Here is a 22,038-nt window from a genome sequence, read left to right as displayed (position 1 = left end):
CATTTTCAAGGAGTCTTGGAAATAAGTAAAAGCTGCCCAGCTCCTTGTACCGTGCCTTGCAAATAAAAACCTACTTTTCCCATCACCCTGGTAAGACTGTCAGTATACTGGGCAAGCAGACTCAGGGAGGCTCTATAACACCTTCATGAATCCAGGATCCAAACCAAACATACAGTGTGAAACGTATGCTTTTCCTTAACTATGTCTCAAGTAAAAATGAAAGTCAATTCCTTTCATAAAGAAGCAATTCCTATTCATTTTGTCTCACTATTCTTACCTCAACCCCCAACATCAAAGAATCTAGAATATTCTGTGGCATGCAGCAGTCTCCTTTAAGGTAATGTTTTCTGCACGAATGAAGCCTCTTGACTGTACACATTAGACATAAATGTGACAAACCACACAAGTAGTCTCATATTAGTAAGCTGTGAAGTGTTACTCTTCTTCTTCGTATCTGAAACACTAGCTCCATATTTAGTCCTTCTCCCTCAGATTCATCGTTCTTGGCTGCACATGAACATGGGCATGAGGCCGGGGGTGTCATGGTTATATGTTCAGTTTGCTGTGCAAATGTATTGAGAGTTCCTGCTCAGAAAGTACATCCTCTCTTGCCGGTGCTCTAAGTGTTGACCCTTAGAGTACAAATCCAACACACAAGCATGGAGCTCTGAGTGTACTTATGAGATATAATCCCTTATCTTCATTTGTGCATTGCATTTTCTTTTCAATGTCCTACCATTGCCCTCATGTTAAAAATGCTTAACATCAATTTCACCATGTTTCTACCATTGCTTTTAAGATAGATTTTCATTTTTTTTCTAAGACCACAAACTCAATGACAAGCCTTCTTGTGGACTTAGCATAGTGCCAATTTGAAGACTAATGACCACAGTCCCTGTTTTCTGTAAGGATGCTGTATGCAAAGGAAGAAAAATGAGGAGAAACTACAATAAAGGGTAAGAGACTTCACAACATTCATCTCATTGACACATTATGGACTTGCTGGTGGTGACTATCCAACATCATTGAACATCCTTCTACATTTTGAAATTTCTCACACTGTAAGACAGGTTATCATAGCCACAAAAGTCAGACCACCCGGGTACTAAATCCCAGAAAACCAATTTTCTGCTAAAAGCATTTGCAGAGGCATTTAGTTCTCAACTTCAGGAGACCGATACCTGGTATCACTTGTGTTTAGAAGACATACGACTAGAGAAAAGTACGACGGTGTCACTGTGCAGTCCTGCACAGGAGCTCCCCATGCTCTTCCAGGGATTCTGGGTGCTGACTAATAGCTGAGGCTACCCTGGTTTTCTGAGTAAATTAGCTTGTGCGTGTTAAGTTGTTTGCAACTGAAAGTCCTGTACAATACACATCTCAAAAGATTCAAAATCTGCTAAGTGTCAGAAGGACAAATTGAGCATTGAGGAAAAAGTGTTTTAACAATTACTTTTATCTTCACCCAATACCATTTTTGCATACCAACCTACATTTGTCATGCTACAGAGCCACACAAAATTCCTGCTTGCATGAAATGCAAACACAGAAGCTCTCAGTTCAAGTGTGTAAGAGATAAACTATGATTTTCTTAACAAAGAGTACTTCATGTTTCTTCCAAAAAATAATTCAGGATAATTAATTTGCTTACACTAAGTTCAAAACTTCTGTGTTTTATCATTGAAGGTAAATTAAACCCAACACTCCAGACGTAGTCCGTAAAGCAGGTATCTCAAGGTCACCAGAAATGAATTTGTTATAGTTATGAATATGACATAAAAATTAGCAACCTCAGCTCTGAAGTCAGAGTATCCAAATTTGAATGCCAATTCTACCATTTAGTAATGTCACTCCTAGGAAAACAGTATAAATCACATATCAATCCATGTATTAGTTTATTTTCAGAAAAAAAAAGTTGCAGTACCTACTTCAAATGAGTTTTGTAAATATTATACAGGAACATATATAGAAGGTGTTGGGCACACTGACTAGTATATATTTAGCATGCAATTAATGTTAGCCACTGTAATTATTAGCATTATTTTTAGCAATTACAGTGATGATGATGTCACACCATGAAAGAACTTCTAGAATTTCACACATATGATTAAGCCTTGCACAAGATGTCAAGTCGGTAGGGTCATTTAATATTAACATCTCAGTTGTTCCAAATGCCTTTTCTTGTTCTTTCAGGGGATTATTACTTTTGAAACTAAATTACCCACACTTCATGTCTGAGAAAAATGCACCTGGGGGTAGGTTGCCTGGCTGAAAAGCTCAGCAGCTCTCCATGGGCTGTTGTTTACTTTGTGCCTGAAAGCAGCTTTTCTACACCAGTGCCCCTTTGAGGGCATTTTGGCCTCTGATTAGAAGGACAGTGAGCTACTGCAGTGGCATTTATAGACAGCCGCAGAGTTTCCAAATACTCATTTCCACCCAACGTTTCCAGTTGGGGTCCATTTATAGTGGCTGAGAGAAAAGAAGTAATTGCCTTGGGATAGTAGGGTTGCCAGCATTTTGCAAATGTTTTCGCCTAATACTTCCCCAGGAAATTATCATCTCTAGCAAACACTAACTTAAAAAGTTAGGTGCTCATTTAGCTTTAAAAAAAAAATCTGCAGTAAAAGAACAATCTTGCAAAGGTATTTGCAACACATGCCTCAATTTTGTCATCACCATTATAATGTGGTTACAATGTGCTTTGATTTTATTTAACATCAAAATCCATGAACAATGGTTGCTCCTTTTGTTTGGACTCATCATCTTTTTGAGAATCTTATGAATGCTTTATTTCCTCATGGGGGAAAAAAAAACTTTTAGGAGAGGGTATTTTAATAATTTGTGGAAAACAGAATTAAGATATATTTAATTTTGGTACCAAAAAAATCCCAAAGCACATGAAAATTCTTGAAAAAGTTTGTGAAAATGATTATGAATACACTATGCATGGTTTAAGAAATGTCTGCACCAAAATAAACTTATATTTTAATCTTATTTCCATCAATTTTTTCACATTCTCTCATACATGTATTTTTGCCTGTATATACAAAACTATTCATAGTTATCAATTTAAAGCTCCATAAATAAATGCCCAATAGATTACCTGTTTAGTGGCATTCTATTAATCAAAACTCTCTAGAAACCAGCACTTTAGTATGTGCCAGAATAATGATATGATGCTCATTAATATTGACTCTGGCCTCATTAACCCCTTGAAATTTTATGTACTTTAGAGTCTTGCTATTAAAAATAAATCCTTGGACCAAAAATATCAACAACACATGGGAGCCTGTTAAACATGCAGAACCCTAAAACCCAAATCAGATTGATTCAGTGCAAGAATTTTAACAAGATTCCCAACTTGACTGATTAGTACATTAAATTTTGTGAAGTGGTGCTTTGGGTTCATGGACAATTGTTTGAGAAGCTTTGATCTCCCAGATTCTTTTAATACTCAAATAACAATTTGTTTGAAATTCTAATACTATCTCTACAAGCTCACTTCCCAATGTATTGTGTATGAAAAAGCACAATTTAAAGGCTAGGAATTTACCTGTATATGATTTTAACTGATGCTTATTCAGCATCCATTATATGTCAGGCACCACTCCAATCACTGGCAAAAACCTCTATTTCATTGTTGAGAAAGAATACAGGCAATAAACAAATACACAATATGTAATCTGTCCAATGGTAATTAGAATGAAGAGGTAAATTAGAACCGGAAGAGGATGAAGCATGCTGGTTGGGTGCTGTTTTTGAAAGGCAGTGGCCAGAGAAATCTCATCAAGAAGACAGTGCATGAGCAACAATCAGAAGGGAGACAGTGAGACCTGCACCATTGCAGGGAAGAGCTTTCCAGTAGAGGGTGAGGTAAGACAAGACAAAGACCTTCAGACAGGAAGACGTATGGTTCCTCTCAAGATCAAAGAGACCAGCTCCCTGGAGTAGAGAAGCAAGGGGGAGAAGGCTGGACAATGAGAGCAGCTCAGGTATGATGAGCGTGGTCAAGCGAGCTCTGTTAATCACTGCCCATGTGTAACAATTTCAGTGAAGGCCCTGTGGGGAGACCAGGTGTGACAGTCTGATGGGTTCTCAGGAGAAGACTGCCCCCTCTCTTCTCCTTAGTCACAGGAAGTCTCTCCCAGGGAAGGTAGGGCTTCAGAGGCTGTTTGAAATACAACTTACTCCCATCAGAAAGCAATTTATTCTTCTTTACTTTTTTTTGGAATTCAGGCTTAAAATATAGTTGCTAAATACCCCTGGCAAAAACCAGATTTCATTTCAGAGGGTCTGGCACATACTTGGCAGGAAACATACAGAACTGGAATTAAATAATAATCCCAACGACTGGCTATAATTCAGAGCCGTATCTTGGCTACCTTTTCAGGCTTATGTTCGTAATTATTCTAGACCACATTTCGACAGTATTCCAGCCATCTTGTCTGAACATCTGTTTTGGGAACGTTTCTACCTTTGGCCAATGTGTGCTCTCATCTCAGACAGCAGGCCAGATGACCAGTGCCATCTCCACAATCTTGTACGTACACATTTTGCATTTCTGAGTCTATGCCAAGGTCCCCTAAGAAGACACAAGGTTTTGGTAACAAGGGAAATGCTCTTCTTGTTGCCACATGTAAACCACATGAAAGAAATCATGACTATACTGCTTAAGAAGTCATGCCAGTAACTGTAAATATCAGCCCAACCTCCAAATAATAGCAATCAATTTGTACAACCTTTGTACATGGGATAATCTAATCCATGCTAATCTCTCCCCATTATGACAATGAAGACGCTGCAATCACTCCTCACAGAGAGAGGCTTCCATCAAATTAATGTTGCATGTCAGCTCTATCTTAAAATATTTCCTCTTCTTCATCCAGAATGAACAGTGAATAAATCTGTCTGGACTGAATGAGCCTCCCAAGAATTCTCAATCTAATTCAGCCAAAAAGGAATTTGCAAGTTGAAAAAAAAAGCTAAATAAAAATAAGAATAAGAAATGGGGGCCATTATTCACTAACAGGTATAATCCACTTTAAGAAAATTAATTTATACAAAGAAAAATTGAGGGATTATTCACAGAAATTTTCCTTCTCCCATTCAATTATCTGTACAGAATTGGAGCCAGATAGGATCCATGGAGGTCATCATTTACAGATGAGAAAATGGTGCCTGAAAGAGTCCAAAAGACCTTGTTCAAAGATGCACAATTCTGTGGTGACAGATCAAGCCCCAGGATCCAGGCCCTCTACCTCCCAGAGACAGCAGCCCTCTCACCCTTCATTGTTTTCAACAGGGTTGCTTTATGTAGAAGTCGCTCAGATTCGCTCCAGTATTTTGGTTCACAGATCATTAACTACTTGGGGAGAAAAAGAACCAACTAAGAACTTTACAGTTAAAAATGAAAGGAACCATTGCTAACTGAAAAACCAATATAAATGAAGACAAAGCACCTCTGAAATTCTCATGCAAGTCAATGTGAAAATTGCTTTCAATTTTTAAAATTTTAATTCTTACAACTTTAGAAATATGTCTACTATACCATGTGAGGCTTACTTATAACATCAGTGAATAATTTCAAGGAATCTCCAGTCCACCCTTTCAATATGTAGCCTATTTTAATGCTACAAGTGGCTGGTGATACACAGATTAGAGAAGGTACCCATGTAAAACCTTAAACCATTTTAAGGACAATCAGCACAAAATGAGGCTACACACCTGCAACCGAAATGAGGAGGAAAAGAGCATGCCAAGAAGAAGCAATCAAGGTAGCTAACCCAAATTATCTTTTACATTTTCAAATTTGGGAATAAAGAGGGTTCTCAATCAACAGATTAGTTCTGAAGATGTGGCAGAGCATATAGTCCATGCACAGGATACCACAATATGGTAACCATTTAAAAATCCCATCAATGGATCCCAGTAAATATTCTGCTTAAGAGTCATCATCAGACAACTTAGCTTAATTTTTTTTTTATATATTTGAAAGGCAGAGTTCCAGAGAGAAGAGAAGGAGAGGCAGAGACCTTCCATCTGCTGGTTCACTCCCCAACTGCATGCAATGACTGGGGCTGCACCAGGTGGAAGCCACAAGCCTATGGAGCAGCCAGTACTCATACCAGTGCTCATAGGAGATGCCTTTTTCACTTAACCCACTGCACCATGATGCTGGTTCCCATCAGTTAACTCTTGTAATTAACATGGTATGCTTTCCAAGGACATAGCAACACCTTTAGGATATTATGAGATTCCCCAGGTAAATGAGTCCTGTGTCTGTACCACTCTGGCACTGCTGATTTCCTATGGCTCTGGTTCTTCGCATCAATAATCCTCTCCAAAGAAGAATACTGAACTAGTAAGTAGAGTTTATTCCATAATGACCATAGGTAGTACGTTCCATTTTCAGGGATCTGTTTGGAACAAACTTAACTATGTTGAAAGATCCATTCACGAACACACATCTCTCATTTTATAGACTAGAAAAATAAGATATTCAATGATTTGCCTAACGGCTATTACAGCTTACTTATGCAAATCTAGGCCAGAAACTCAGGTCTCCTGGCTGCTTCTCAACTCATTTTCACTATGTCAAGCTACCTCCTCTATGAGTCATCCCCCAGTGCAGGACAGATTTTTTACTTTATCCTCCAAATCCAATTCAAATGGCCTACATTCTAACTTGCTCATAATTACTAAATTGGACCAGAAGTTTTCAAGCAACTGCTTTTTCTATTACAGTGGAAAGTCTGGCTCAGTAACTATAAACGTCTTACTCACAACATTTTACAAAACGCCAACCTTTCCAGAAATCTTTTGTACCCTTCTGGGCTGTCTCAGAGCAAGCATTTTCAATGCACAGTGACACAAGGAAAAGCCTGCAGTCTTTAGCAGGAGAACACTTCATGAACCCAAGGCTTCTGACTCTCATTCCAAACTTCTAGCTTACTTATTAGGATTTTAAGGAAATGCCAGGATCCACAACAGCCAATGTTTACTTAGCACCCATGTTGTTCCCACCAACAGGCCCTTTGCACACAGCATCTTATGTAACCTTCATAAAACCTTGATGGGTGGCTATAATGAACCTCATTAAACAGACAACCAAATTCAGGTCCAGGGATTCTCAATAATCTGTAAAAATCAGAGAATAGAAAAGTCAACACTGGAATCTTCCACTAGACTAAGATATCCAGCAAAGGATGTATTCTCCAGATCCTCAGAAAGTACAGGACCAAAAGTAAAAGAAGTCAGATACCAGTAAGTCTAATGATGTTATTTCAGTTACATGTATCTTCCACAACAACTTTGAAGCCATCAATGCACAATTCTATGTGTCGTCCACCACAGCCCTTCAAAGCACAGCAATACAACTCCCCCAGCACATTTGCTGTTTAATGAGTTGTGAAACAATGATTTCTGCACATCACCCAAAAAGCAACAGTCACCCCACGTGCAAAATGAACTTAATAGTAGTGCTTTTATTATTGGGAGGCTTACATGAATTATAATACGCAAAGCCCTTGAACAGTGCCACATAGAAAACTTTGTAAATATTAGCTACTATTACTGTTTTATTATTGTCCCTATCCTTAAAAAACTAACAAGGCAATAATTCATTTCTGAATCTTTGCCTATTTCTTCAGCTTACTAGCATTTATTGAGCATTAACTAACTGTAGAGTTCTACTGCAAGAACTCAGGAAGAAATAACAAAGGAAAAAATAAATCTACTTCCAGTTCTACAGAGGTACAGTGCAAAAGCCTTGGAGGGGGCACTGGACAGTACAAGAAGAATGAAAAGATGACGTGCCTCACAGAAACTCTGGGAACACAGGTAAGTAAGGCTATGACTGTACACTGTAACCATAAAACTGTTCAAATTTTAGATACAATTTCCAATGCAGATGGCTCTTTTAAACAACCCTACATTCAGAACTTTCCATTTGAGTGACAGCCGCATCTTTCTCTCCTGTAATTTAACCAGTCATGAAGAGCAAAGGAGCTAGGCTACTCGAAGATACAGAGGCTGGTGCTGGCTCCCTCTCCAACACAGAGACACATGGACCCAGGGCCTGGGCCACCTGAGCCTGGGGTTCTGCCCCACCACTGCCCAACTCTGACCTTGGACATGCAACTTTGTGGGCCTCAGCATCTCCTCATCTGTAAATTGAGATTAATAATAGCTATCTCCCCAACAGGATTGCTGTGAAGACTAAGTGAATTAATAGATGGAGAATTCTTGGCAGACTACCTGGCACTTCATCAGGATTATGTAAGTGTTTACATTATTTTAATGAGCTCTATTATAGGTACCCTGTTCTCTATCTTGTTCTACCTCTTGATGACATTCTCCAATACCAGACATCCAGTAGTTAAACCTTTAGTGCTGCATTCACTCGGCAGGACTCCAAGGATTTGGGTCATGGTCTCACAGCAGAAATCGAAGTTAAACTAGAGTAAGGAAGGAGGCCTGGATGATAACAAGGCATGACAGAGGCATTTTCTCCATTCCGTCATCCACCCTAAAGCTCACGCAAGAAGGTGAGTCACTGTTCTTTTCCATCCTTTCCCTCACACCGGCCTGACCAACTGAAACCAAGTGCAGTGCCCTCCACAACACCCACAGAAACCCAAAGGAGCCTTCTCAGCTTCAGACAAGGTCCCCAGCTGGGAAATGCGAGGCACAAGGACATCTGTTTTTCATTTTTTCTATTTTTCATTGTGCATGGACATAGTCCAGTGGTTCTCAAAGTTTTATGGCCTACAACCCTCAGTGGGCTTTTGCCAGCCCCTTGGGCTCATATCATCCTGTCACATACAGATAAAACCTATGCTTCTAGTCCACTTCACAGGCTTTGCCTAGTAACAGCTACACGGATTCTGAACAAATATTTGTGAGTCACCCACTCCGTGGCAAGCTCTGAACTGTTAGAGCCAACTCTCTGTATACTCAGTTCCATATCCTTAGATTCAGCCAACCGTGGGTCAAAAATATTTGGAGGACAAACTCACATCTATACTGAGTATGTAGACTAATTTGTCTTCTCATTATTCCTTCAACCATGTAGTATAACTTTTACATAGCATTTATATTGCATTAGGTTTTTTTTTTTAAGATTTATTTATTTGAAAGACAGAGTTACAGACACAGAGAGGTAGAGAAAGAGATGGAGAGAGGTCTTCCATCTGCTGTTCACTTCCCAAATGGCCACAAGGGCCAGAGTTGGGCCAATTCAAAGCCAGGAGCTTCTTCTGGATTTCCCACATGGGTGCAGGGGTCCAAGAATTTGGGCTATCCTCTGCTGCTTTCCCAGGTGAATTACCAAGGAGCTGGATCAGAAGTCCAGGACTTCAACAGGCACTCATATGGGATGCAGATGCTGTGGACTGGGGCTTTAACCTACCGTGCCACAGCACTGGCCCCTGTATTAGGTTTCATAAGTGATACAGAGATCACTTAAAGTATATAGAAGGGTTGAATACAATACAAAAACATTACATCACTTTACATAAAGGACTTGAGCATCCTATGATTTTAGAACCAATCTCTCAAGTGTAACAAAGCCAAATTACACTTCATTTGGTGCTTCTTAATAACCTATGCAGAAGGCAGCATCATATAATTCGAATATACGGAACCTAAAGCTTAACAGGTAGAAATGTTTCATGTTCCACTAATTGTCCACTGACAAGTCTTGGGTTTGATGTGAGTCATATTAGACCCATGCTACACCAGATAACTGTACTCTCAGTCACTTACTGAAAAAATACTAAAGAAAAACCTATCTAATGACAGATATTATAGGCATGGGATGACACATGAAAAAGACAATGCCATTACTGTGAAGGAGTTTACATTCTACAAAGAAAATATCAGTAAATCTGTAACATATTCTCAGATACAGGAGTCACCAAGAAAAATAAAGCCTAGACAGAGACAGAGTGGTAAAAGGAGAGAGAATGATTTTAAAGTGATCACAAACAGAGGTGGTCAGTCAAAGATCTGGACTGGGGGGAGTATCCAGCAGAGTCAACAGCAAATGAACAGGCCCTGATATATGCCCGAGAAAAGGGAAGAACAACAGTGTGCCCATGGCAAAGTATACGAAAAGGGCAAACGGCAGGAAGTGAAGTTGCCAGATCACACTTATCTCTGATTAGCCAAGCCAAGGCAAGGTATTTGTATCATGGGGATTGTGAAATAAACCTGCTGAAATGTCTTACAATAGGAATTACATTTTAAAAAGAGCTATATTCTCAGGGGCCAGCACTGTAGCACAGTGGGTTAGCGGCCTGGCCTGAAGCGCCGGCATCCCATGTGGGTGCCGGTTCTGGTCCTGGCTGCTCCTCTTCAGATCCAGCTCTCTGCTATGGCTTGGGAAAGCAGTAGAAGATGGCCCAAGTCCTTGGGCCCCTGCACCCGTGTGGGAGACCCAGAAGAAGCTCCTAGCACCTGGCTTCAGATCAGCACAGCTCCAGCCATTCCAGCCATCTAGGGAGTGAACCATCGGACGGAAGACTTTTCTCTCTCTGCCTCTCCTCTAACTCTGACTTTCAAATAAACAAAATCTTTAAAAAATTTTTTAAAAGAGCTATATTCTCACAAGATCATTCTGGCTGTTATGTGGACAGCTGAGTATCAAAGAGAAAAAAAATCAATGCTCAGAGCTAATGAGGAGGTCACTTTAGTAGTTTGGAGATAATGATGGCTTGGATTAGATCTGTAGTAGGACTCATGGTATATTTTCAGTTTTTTCTTCTTGGTATGGAATCACGGTAGTCCTCGAGGATTTCTTTTTGGAGAAATTGTTTTGAAGTCCAGTAAGAGGAATGATTAAAACAAGATCAAGGAGACACATTCCTTCTGTCACCTGCAGGAAACAGTCATGGTTTATGCAGGATACTATCACCTCCACAACAGAGTATCAGACATATGATCTAGCAACAGTGAACACTGAACCACACTAACAATGTCACAAAAGCTGAAAGGGCTCCTTTTTTTTTTAATCATACTCAGGAGTCAGTAACAGAGCAACTTATATCTTGCTATAATAATATAAATAAGGTAGTTACTGTAACAGTTAAGATGCCCACATCCCACATCATAGTGCCTGGATTTGATGCCTGAATTAAGCCTACTGCCAAAGCAGACCCTGGTAGGCAAACACAAGAGCTCAAGTAATTGGGCTCCTGCCATCCACGGGGAGGACCTGAATTGTAATCCTAGCTCCTAGCTTCAGCTCCAGTCCAGTCTTGGCCATTTTAGTTGTTCGGTGACTGAGTCAGCCTCTCTCCCTCTCTCCCTCTAATAAAATTAAAATTAAAATCTAACAAAAGCAAGTTTCGAAATTCTAAAATTTTTAAAGAACCCCAGGTTTCCCAGTGCTCTACAATATAGCACTTTTCTCCATCATCAGCCCATCCTGAAAGAGGACATTGTGGCTTCACCTATCATAGTAAGTCTGTTCCTACTCTTGGGAAAAACTTTTTAAAGAACCCAAGTGCAATTGGTATTACCTTTATGTATAGGAGAAGGTAACAACTAAATAAGACTAAACATGTGATGGAACACTGTCATCAGCCATACAATTGTGTGCTCTAACCCAAAGCAGCTTGTTTGCTATGTTTGCATGCAAGAATGATGCAACATTCTCTCTACCCATCTTGGTCAAAATTTTTTACATTATCCCCTCTTTGTCATCACAACAACTTACTAAGGTATATAGGCTCTTCTACTTGATGTTGCTGATAAACAATCAAAAAACATCTCCATGATGATGTAAGGCATTAGAAACAATTCAATACAAAATTCCGTGTCTTCTTACCTGTAGGCCAGGGTCACTTGATCAGACCAAACTATTTTCCAAACTGAAACTTAGTTTTCCAAAGGGTCAGAGAAGACCAAAGCAATGTTATTAAGTTTCTAGAAAAAAATAGATGCTATTAGCAAATCCAAGAGTTGCCAGAGAAAAATACACCTGCATTTACACCTCAAGCCTGTGTCAAATACATCCATACAGCTAGGTCCTTTCAATATGTCAACATTCAATTCAGATCAAGTCCCTACTCTGTATGGAGTCCCGATCACGTAAAGTAGGGTACCTGACTCTCTGGGTTACAGGCAGAACAAACACACCCAAATATAAAATAAATATGTATGGAAACATGAAAAGAAACCAGTCTACTGAGAAAACTTTCTGGAGAAGATAAAACTTTCACAGTTATGAAAGTGAAGAGAGAAGATACAGTTTTTTCCCAATATTGAAGAGAAAATAACAAAAACAGAGTGAATCGTGTACCAAGATTCACCAATGGGATAAAAAAAACTGTCAGGAAATTAAATGAAATATTGAATGACATGGAAACCAGAATCAACAATTTCCTTTCAATAATTATGTGGGGCCAGCCTGAGATGGATATCATGCAATCTAAGTATCCCTAAAAAAGCAGAGCTACTTCTGAAACACATTAACACCTGAATCACTATGAGGTTTCACAACTACCTTTGCACTGTGCCTGCATTCCCCTGTCCAGTGTGCTAGGAGAACCACTCATGGAGGGGCACCAAGGACAGGAGAAAGCCTGAGTGAGGAATAAAATCCTTGAGAAGTACTCTCAAGGACAAAGGGCAACGGCTCTGGCACTAAGAAAATGACAATTGAGTCACACATCATTCTTTTAAGAGTTTTGTGGGGTTTTGCAACCTAAGCATTCTGCCCATTTTGTAATTATTGGCTGTTTTCCTATAATGCTTAGCACATTATTGACATAAATAAAGAATTGATGTCTGTATTGTATTCAGCTAAAACTAATCAGTGATCCTTGGAAAACTGCTAACTTTTATTCTTCTAAAACTCTTTCCACATGGAATTAAGTCCTAGATGAAACAGATGCATATATAATTAAGAAAATAACATTAGAAAATGTACACTTAGTGGTATGCAAAAAATGGAAGAAAACACCAAACGCTCTTCAACAATGTGTTACTCTCACACAACGGAATACTACTCAGCTACTGAAACATGTAAAATCTTGGATGGATCTCAATAAAAGCAAATCTCATAAAGTCACACACATCTATTCATATATGGCATTCTTCCAACAAATTTTAATGATGGAAATTACAGTTCCTAGGCATTAGGGATAGGAAACATGTGACTGCAAGGGGCAGCATGAGGGTTTTTCTTTGGCATGATTGAAGAGTTCTGTATCCAAATTATAGGAGAATGTATACAAATCTATAAATGTTATAAACCTTCATAGAACTATACACAAAAAAAGACAATGAATCTATGTGGGTCTTAGTCTTCTTTCATTACCTTAACTAAAATACCTGAGAGTTCTTGAAAAACAAAAGATTATTTCAGCTTACAGTTTGGAGATTCACAGTCAAAAACTGGGGGGCCCATTAGTGTGGTATCTGCTGGAGGCTGGCACTGGTGGAGAAATGACCACACAATGAGCCAGAGAGAGAATGGAAGCACACTGAACATATACCAACAACTCCTTTAAAGACAAAGCCCCAGTGGCCTAAAGACCTCCCACCAGGCCTACTTCTCTGATACCATAACTAGATCAAGTCCCTACCCTTACCCCATCAACATAAGACTTTCAGTTTTAAACGTCTATGGGAGTTTGCGGAACCAAATTCTCTTCACTAGTATTCATATTGTTTGGTATGGGGTGAAGTCTGCCTAAGATGTACAGTTAACATTTTACCAATAAAAATTACCTGGTTTTGATCAGTGGACCACAGTTCTCTTAGTTTAAAAAAAAAAAAAGAGAAGGATGCTAGATGAAGGGTACATGGGGCCTCTTGGTAACATTACTGAAACAGTATGAGTGTAAAATTATTTTAAGATATTTTAAAAATATTTTAAATGATTTGAAAATTAGAGTTACAAAAACAGTGTGAGGATGAGAGACACACACAGAGATAAAGAGGGGTCCTTCCATCCCTTGGCTTACTCCCAACTAGCCTCGACAACAAGGGCTTAGCCTGGCAGAGGAAGGAGCCAGGAGCTTCATTCAGGATTCCCATATGGGTGTCAAGGACCCAAGAATTTGGGCCATCTTCTGTTCCTTTTCCCAGGCCATCACCTGCAAGCTGGATTAGAAATGGGCAGCTGAGACACAAACCAGTACCCATATGGGATGCCAGCATCACAAGCCGTGGAATTACCCACTATTCCACAAAGCCAACCCCTTAAAAGTTTTTAAAAGTCACACAAGGTACGTGAAAAAGTTCACGGAAGTGGAACTAAAAGTTTATTTTAGTTCAAAATAATTTTAAGTCCATGCATGCAAAGGGTCAACAAAAAGTTCATAGAAGATATGTGTTGTGGGAGGAGCGTGGATTTCGAAATTTCTTACACTGAAACTTTTTGAAAGGATTTATTTATTTGAAAGTCAGAGTTAGAGAAAGGGAGATAGATAAATAGATAGACACTGATCTTCTGTCTGCTGGTTCATTCCTGAAGTGGCCGCACTGGTAGGGGCTGGGCCAGGAAAGTCAGCCGCTTCCTTCAGGTCTCCCTCTTGGGTGGTAGGGGCCCGAGCACTTGGGTTATCCTCTGCTGCTTTCCCAAGTGCATTCGCATGGAGCTAGATCAGAAGCAGAGAAACTGGGACATGAACCAGCGCCTATATGAGATGCCAGTGTCACAGGCAGTGGCTTAACCCACTATGCCACAACACCAGCCCCTGAATCTTAACTTTTAGTTTCAATTTCCACAAATTATTTGAAGAACCCTCACAAAACACCCTTTCTTCAGGCTCTTCCAATACTAGGACCCTTAAGCCCTTTCTTAAGGCCATTTCAATCCTAGGACCACCAAGTTACAGACATTTGATGTTTACCTTAGCAAGAAATAAGACAGGACAAATATTGGTCTTCTTCTAAAATATTTTTGAAATTCCAACTACATGGTTATCCATAAATAACATGGTTATTTTAATAAATCCTAACTTGAGGCACAGAGTATCATGTCCAAGCAGCAGCAAAGAACTTCCTGGAATGCAAAAAAATACTTAGAGTAACCCCAGCCTCCCCACCAGCCTCAAGAGCTGTTCTGGAGCCAGTGCTGCGGTACAGCAGGTTAAAGCCCTCTACAGCAGCGCCAGCATTCCATATGGGTGCTGGTTTGAGTCCTGGTTGTTCTACTTCCAATCCAGTGCTCTGCTATGGCCTACGGAAGCAGTAAAAGATGTCCCAAGTCCTTGGGCTCCTGCACCTGCGTGGGAGACCCGGAAGAAGCTTCTGACTCCTGGCTTCCGATCGGCTCAGCTGTGGCTGTTGTGGTCATTTGGGGGAGTGAAACAGTGGTTAGAAGACACCTCTCTCTCACTCTACCTCTCTCTGTAACTCTGTCTTTCAAATAAATAAAATAGATCTTTTTTTAAAAAAAAAGTTGTTCCGTCTTCACAAGATTTCACATTTTCGGGGCCAGCGCTACGGTATAGCTGGTAAAGCCGCCGCCTTCAGTGCCAGCATCCCATATGAGCACCGGTTCAAGTCTCAGCTGCTCCACTTCCAATCCAGCTCTCTGCTATGGCCTGGGAAAGCAGTAGAAGATGGCCCAAGTCCTTGGGCACTTGCACCCACATGGGAGACCTGGAGGAAGCTCCCAGCTTTGGATCAGCATAGCTACAGTGTTTGCAGCCATTTGGGGAGTGAACCAGCAGATGGAACACTTTGTATCTTTCTTTCTCTGCCTTTTTTTAATTCTTCCTTTCAAATAAATCAATCTTTAAAAACCATAAATCCTCCAAATCCTCAATTTTCAGAGCCAATATGACATCATTTCTGACTTCATGTGATAGGTTTCAGTAAGTAGGTTTCATGTGATAGGCTTCAGAAGAAATGTAGAAACATCAAAAATATTGCATAAAATGACCTTTAAACTAAATGTACAATGTATATATGAAATATAATTTTATTATGTATTTAAGCAAGGATGCCATTACCAAGATATTATATATATGAAAATTGGAAGGGGAGAGGGAGTGGATAAGGGGAGGGTTGCGGGTGGGAGGGACATTATGGGGGGAAGCCATTGTAATCCATAAGCCGTACTTTGGAAATTTATATTCATTAAATAAAAGTTAAAAAAAAATTCCAAAATAGAAAATACAAATTCCAAATTTGTTCTGATCCAAAGCATTTCAGATTAAGGCTACTCAAGTTGTAAGATTATCAAAGCCATATGTTATACAGAGTCAACTAAGTTTCCCACAATGCAGTATTTTAAAGAGTAAGACTGAGCTTAAGGAACTCCACCAGAAAGCAAGGTGAGAAACTATTTCAGTATGTGCTGAATCTCATTTTTCCAAATATAAACTGATCCCTGATCACTGAGCAACAGAAGATCACTCTTTCTTCATGGTCATGTGACTAGCTTCCAAGACAACTGCAGTGAGCTATGATTCAGGTGGCCTTAACTGACCTGGTACCAATCCCCTTCCAGAGGTGGCAAATTATTAACTGCTCAATCAATTCAGCTGATCACCACAGCAACTTGAAAGGTATGTGTTTTGTCTATTCACCTGAAGAGCTTGACAAACAAATCATCCTCAAGTACTGTGTAAGCTGTGGTCTTCTTTAAACAATAGGTATGGTTCTTTCAAGATAATAAGCTGAATCATCTTCTACATGGAAAAATCTAGATGCCTAAAGTGAGTATTAAAGTGAATTATTTTGCAAGGTACACAGATTTAAATACAGAAATCCCCATCAACTTGCTGAAGTAAAGACATCATGCGGGTACAGAAGTAACTCCTCCTCTCTGCTTTGATTTTCAGGTATAAGAGGATGAGTAAGCTGATGGAAACGCATTCTAGGAAGATAACTGTTTAGCCCTGCCATGCCTTACAGCTGATAGGAAGATAGGGAAGGATTTCTGTTTGGCAGTGGTGGCGGTGGTTGTGTGACTGAACTAGGGAATTTGGCCAATGTCACACTTATGTTGAAAATTTGCTTTCTAAACACAGTAGTTTGTATTTATGTGTGCACCATTTACAATGAACATTAAGGCTTTGTGGACTGATTATAAGTTATCACTAATAATGAAAATGAACAAATTTAAGAACTTACAGAATATTCAATGTTGAAAGATGTTCAACATTTTTTGTTAAACCAAACACATAAATGAACATAGGTACAACACTGGGACACTAAAAACATTAAAAAAAAAAGAATTTTCCATGGTTTTACAAGTAAAGGAGTCTACTCGAGGTGGCTACTTCATGACTAAGTGTCCTTTCACATATTTTAACCAATTAATCAACAAGTAAAGCATCTGCCGTTCATTGTAATAAGAGAATGTCTTTGATCTCTCATTCTATTCCTGGACTCTCCATACAATAAGCTAGGGCATAAAACTAGCTAATAATGGAGGCCACTGAGAATTTCTCTTTTCTTCACTTTAAGATAAAGTCCAATGTACAGCAAGCCCTTGAAGGATACAGAATGACCTATGGCTTTCTCCCTTTAGGACACAAATCCACTGAAGGCTTAAGAACATTTCTGAAACAGCCTTTCTTGATCCATGAAAATAAGAAATACAGCTTCTTGGAAGGATATAAGTGCTCCACTGGATGTCACATAACCATCATTTAAGGAAGATGCTTTTGCCAAAGGTGCGGGAGCACATGTGTTGTTGCACTCTGCTCCAAGGTGCCAAGTGATGGGAAAGAGTGATCTGGCACCCAATAATCCTTTTAAATAAAAGTAAATTCAAATATAAATAATTTAATTAACATAAAAGGCAACTGAACTACATAAAGTCCAGAGTATTGCTCAAGGTAGAACAACTGAAGTTAAACATTTAAGTATTCACATTGTCTGGGTTACAAATTAGGACATCGTCCAATAATGAGAGTATTTCAATCAGCAACACCCTGAGAAGTATGAACTGTACCACCATTAATCTTTGAGTTGGTCTACTGAAGTGTTTTTCTGTTTCTCCTGAATTTGACTCTACTGGGATTTCTGAAGGCTGCACAGAGACTCATTGTCTTTCCCCTAAGAAGGGTGTTACATAGAACCCATCCTAAAAATCTTCAATTCCTCAGTATAATCTCACTTCAAGACATACAACTCATTTCTCTTTCCAAAGAAGCTTTAATTCCTTTCTCACTCGAGTCTTCTTGTTAAAGAATATTTTTATTATTTTTTTGAAAGAGTGAGAGAGAGGAAGAAGATGAAATAGAGTGAGAGAGCATGCATGCTTCCATCTGCTGGTTAGCTCTCTATTTGCCCTCAAAGGACAGGACTGGAACAGTCTGTAGTCAGGAGCCTCCCACTCTATCTGGGTCTCTCATGTGGGCGGCAGGGATCCAAGTACTTGGGTCATCAGCTGCTGCCTTCCCAGGCACATTAACAGGGAGATGGATTGGAAAAAGAGCCAGGATTTGAACCAGCACTCCAATACAGGATGTGGGGCATCCTGAGTGGCAGCTTAATCCACTGCTGCAACAATCCCCACCCTCTCACTCCAGTCTTACACAGTATTACTGAAACACCTACACGGGTGTTTCTTGTTGGAGCCAGACGTGCACCTGCCTCTTGTCTAGTCCTGAGTGAGGAACATAGGCTAAATATGCTCTGATTTTGGTGTGGTCTTTTCCTCTCAAACAAGTAACTTAACTTTGGTAAAGCAATAAATGATTAAGGAAGACTGTCAAGCACTGGGGAAAATAGTCTAACATTAATTATTATCTATAATCAATTACATTCACCAAGCATTTCCTCCATCAAATGTAGCTGTTTCTTTCCCAATTTGCAAATTGGAAACTATGACCCTATTAACCAACAGGTTGAAAGAACCAGAAGTAAAACCTCAGCCTTGACCAACAAGCCCAAACTCTTTTCTTCTATGATGTGTATGGGTTTTTCTTTTCTTTGTTGATAATAGTGTCTCAAAGTTTAAGGTGGAATCTGACAAAGCACAAGAAGAAACAGAGATATGAAAACATTCACCATGATAAATAGCTAAAGACAAGAAGAGTTCTGAAGTTCAAAGCATCACATAGAACATAGGAAAAATATCTTCAAGGCGCAACAGTGATGATAAAAACTCTCAGGGAAAAAAAGGGAATAAAGGCAAGCTTCCTCAATGGGATCAAGATTATCTACAGAACACCTACAATTATCATTATACTTAGTGGCTAAGGAATGAATGATTTCCCCCTAAGGAAAAAGGCAAGCATTAAAACTCTAGACAGTACAACAAAGCAAGAAAAGGAACTACTTGGGATACCAAGTAGAAAGGAAGAAAGAAAACTGACCCTATTTGCAGATGATAGGTGTGCCTATTTAGAAGAGTCTAAAGAATCCACCAAAAAAAAAAAAAAATGACAAATACCTAGAATAAATGAGTTCAGTATACTAAACATAAACCAATTTTATTTCCATATATCAGCAATGAATATGTGAACACCAAAATTAAACACACAGTATCCCTTATAACTGTTCAACAATACTTATACAACCAACCAAACATACACAGGACATGCATCCTGCAAACTATTCAATACTGATAAGAGAAATCAGAGAACCTGAATAGATATATACTGTATTCATGATCTAACACATTCAACTACAAAAGATGCCAATTCTCCCCAAAATTGACATGAAAGTTACCCCAATTTCATTTCAGCAGGCCTCTGGCTGGGGGCACCCTTCTTCCCCATGGTGGGATACCTGGCTTCAGACTTTACCTTCTCTCCCTGTCTGGACAGTGGCAGAGATGGGTTAGGAGGGCTGGGATCAGGTTGGCTTGACCCTCAAACTCAGATGGGCTTCCAAGGCCTTCCCAGTGGGCCTGCAATGGGGCCCAGGGACTGGGCTGGGCACGGAAGTGTGGAGGATTCCCACGTGTCCCAAGCCATATGACTTCAGCAGAGGGATGGTACACCACGCCGCACTGCTCTCCATGGGCCGAGGGACCTCTCAGCCCAAAGGCAAGGCAGTTGCTGGTGTGGATAGCATCTTTGAGGGGGCCTCCCCTGAACCCTGAGCCCTGAGCCACTCCTGGTACTGTGAAGCTGAGAAAGAGAAACTGAAGCAAAATCCTGCAGAGTCATAGGTCATCAAATCTCGGCAGAGAAGGACAACTCTAGGATACACCCAGACTGACATGGGGCTCCCTCTGGGGATTTAACCAAACAAGCATCTGCTGATCTGAGGCTCAGCAGCCCTGCCTCAAGAACACGTGTAGTCTGCGGTCACTGCTGCAGGAGTGGGTGGAAGAAGCTGACAACAATGGAAACCTTCAGGAGAAGCCTATAGGAGAAAGAGAACGAGTGTGGAGAAGCAACTTCGCGTATTCCTGCAGTGTCCAGAACCCACGCTGCAGGTCAGCCACACGCCCAGGGTCTAGGGGAGGATAATGACATGCACTGAGCTCAGTTCTGTAACTGGCACCAGAAGGGCAAACAATGAAGTGGGGGCGGTTTCCAACGACAGGATTTTTGAGGCTGCTGCATGTCCCTTCTCAGGGAGACCTGCATTTGCCCCTCTGGCACTGGGGCCCCACGACAGGCTGTGGCAGCCCTCACTTTGCTGTATCCCTGGTCCCTTTCCAGAGGGGCAAGCCTTTCCTGCTGCACCTGTCACCATTCTGGGCTTCCCCCATGCATTCAAACTGAGCTGCCTGCCTTCCCCAGGAATGGGGAACAGAAGTCAGGGGTGATGCCAGGGGAAAAGAACGTCGAGTCTACACCACAGCATTTGGGACTGAGTTCTTCATTCACTGAGGAAGGAATTCCTAATATGAAAGGTGGGATAAGGAGTTTTGGGGGAACTGGTTGTAGAGAAAGTCAAAGACAGTATTGCTCTTGATTCTAACCCCCACATCATTTTGTTTTTAAATAAAGAAGCCTGGGGGCCAGCACCGCAGCTCACTAGGCTAATCCTCCGCCTTGCGGCGCCGGCACATGGGGTTCTAGTCCCGGTCGGGGCCCGGATTCTGTCCCGGTTACTCCTCTTCCAGTCCAACTCTCTGCTGTAGCCCAGGAAGGCAGTGGAGGATGGCCCAAGTGTTTGGGCCCTGCACCCGCAAGGGAGACCAGGAGGAAGTACCTGGCTCCTGGCCTTGGATCGGCATAGCATGCTGGCTGTAGCAGCCATTTGGGGGGTGAACCAACAGAAGGAAGACCTTTCTCTCTCTCTTGCTGTCTAACTTTGCCTGTTAAAAATAAAATAAAATAAAGAAGCCTGGGATACACACAGTAAGTTAACCCAATTCCTATAAAACTCACAAAAACTATTTTGTGTATACATTATTTACAAGTCCATAGGGAAGTACAAAGGAATAATAGCTAAGAATTTTGAAAAATCATAAATAAGTTGAATTAGTCAATTTCAACAAATACACTACAAAATAAAGACTGTATATTGTTGGTGGAAGCAAACACAAATAGACAACTGGAACTTTAGGAAGAACCCAGAAGTAAATGTACACAAATGTATATAGCTAATTCTTTAATTCTTAATAAATTTATTTGGGAGGCAAAGAGACAAAGAGCTTTCAGCTGGTTCACACTCCTTCCTCCTCCCTAAATGCCCTCAATAGCTGGCACTGGGCAGGATCCAAAGCCAAAACTCAATCCAGATCTCCACTATGCATGGCAGGAACACAGTTACATGGGCCTGAACCACTGCTTCCCAATGTAGTAGCAAGCAGCTGGAATCGACAGCCAGAACCACTATCAATGCCAGGTACTCCTATGTGGGACGTAGGCATCTTAACTGCCATCTGGATTGCTAAGTTAAATACCTGTGCTCTTAAAATTATTACTGACTTGCAAGACGGTATCCAACTGACCTCTGACAGAGGAGGAAGACAGCCTTTCCAACAAATGTTGTTGGAACAACTGGACATCTCAACGGCTAAGAAACCTTGAATAGGTCTTACTCTTTATAAAAAAATGAATCAAAATTGACCATTGGAAAATAAAACACAAAACTGTAAGTCTCAATAAAGGAAACAGAGGAAAAAGTCTTTAGCATGTAGGCAAGGCAAAGAGGACT

General features: G+C 40.4%; 1 pseudogene; it reads left to right on the top strand.

Annotated features, from left to right (window-relative positions):
- Positions 1-7,806: 7,806 nt before the first annotated feature.
- On the top strand, positions 7,807-20,654 carry LOC127485868 (POU domain, class 5, transcription factor 1-like; annotated as a pseudogene).
- Positions 20,655-22,038: the final 1,384 nt, after the last annotated feature.

The sequence above is a fragment of the Oryctolagus cuniculus genome, chromosome 2 (assembly GCF_964237555.1).
Source record: "Oryctolagus cuniculus chromosome 2, mOryCun1.1, whole genome shotgun sequence".
NCBI classification, from domain to species: Eukaryota; Metazoa; Chordata; class Mammalia; order Lagomorpha; family Leporidae; genus Oryctolagus; species Oryctolagus cuniculus.
The sequence above is the reverse complement of the archived record's forward strand: the minus strand, read 5'-3'. Positions and strand labels throughout refer to the sequence as shown.